Source organism: Octopus bimaculoides, chromosome 19 (genome assembly GCF_001194135.2).
Source record: "Octopus bimaculoides isolate UCB-OBI-ISO-001 chromosome 19, ASM119413v2, whole genome shotgun sequence".
Classification (NCBI taxonomy): Eukaryota; Metazoa; Mollusca; class Cephalopoda; order Octopoda; family Octopodidae; genus Octopus; species Octopus bimaculoides.
The window spans coordinates 34,354,766-34,355,375 of NC_068999.1; the positions used below are offsets into that span (position 1 = coordinate 34,354,766).

Sequence of the window (610 nt, forward strand, 5' to 3'; positions counted from 1 at the left end):
CGAACCACTAAGTTACGGGGACATAAACACACCAGCATCGGTTGTCAAGCGATGTTGGGGGGACAAACACAGACATACAAACACACACACACATACACATATATATACACATATACGACGGGCTTCTTTCAGTTTCCGTCTACCAAATCCACTCACAAGGCATTGGTCGGCCCGAGGCTATAGTAGAAGGCACTTGCCCAAGATGCCACGCAGTGGGACTGAACCCGGGACCATGTGGTTGGTAAGCAAGCTACTTACCACACAGCCACTCCTACGCCTATATATATATACATACATATATATATATACATACATATGAGGTTTCCATTTGTACACACACACATACACATACTTACAGGCACATAACTATCCGCCTATATACATAAACACACTCGCACATCACATATTATCAGAAAACAGGCTTGACTGAATGATAAACAAGTTCGTTTCGCTATCATGCAGCTATGGATTGGATTTTATCATATTGTGTGGTATCTTGGGTTGACCCAACTATTATGTGTAATGTTAGGTGAACGGAAACTGTTTGGAAGACTGCCTGATGTATGGTCCCTTCTTGTTACACTGTGTCAAGTTATATATATATATATAT

General features: G+C 41.3%; 1 protein-coding gene across 3 annotated transcripts in view; it reads right to left on the bottom strand.

The window, feature by feature from the left end:
• LOC106883189 (zinc finger protein ZIC 1) overlaps positions 1-610 on the bottom strand; it is a 353,731-nt gene that overhangs the window by 138,809 nt on the left and 214,312 nt on the right. The window lies entirely within an intron of this gene.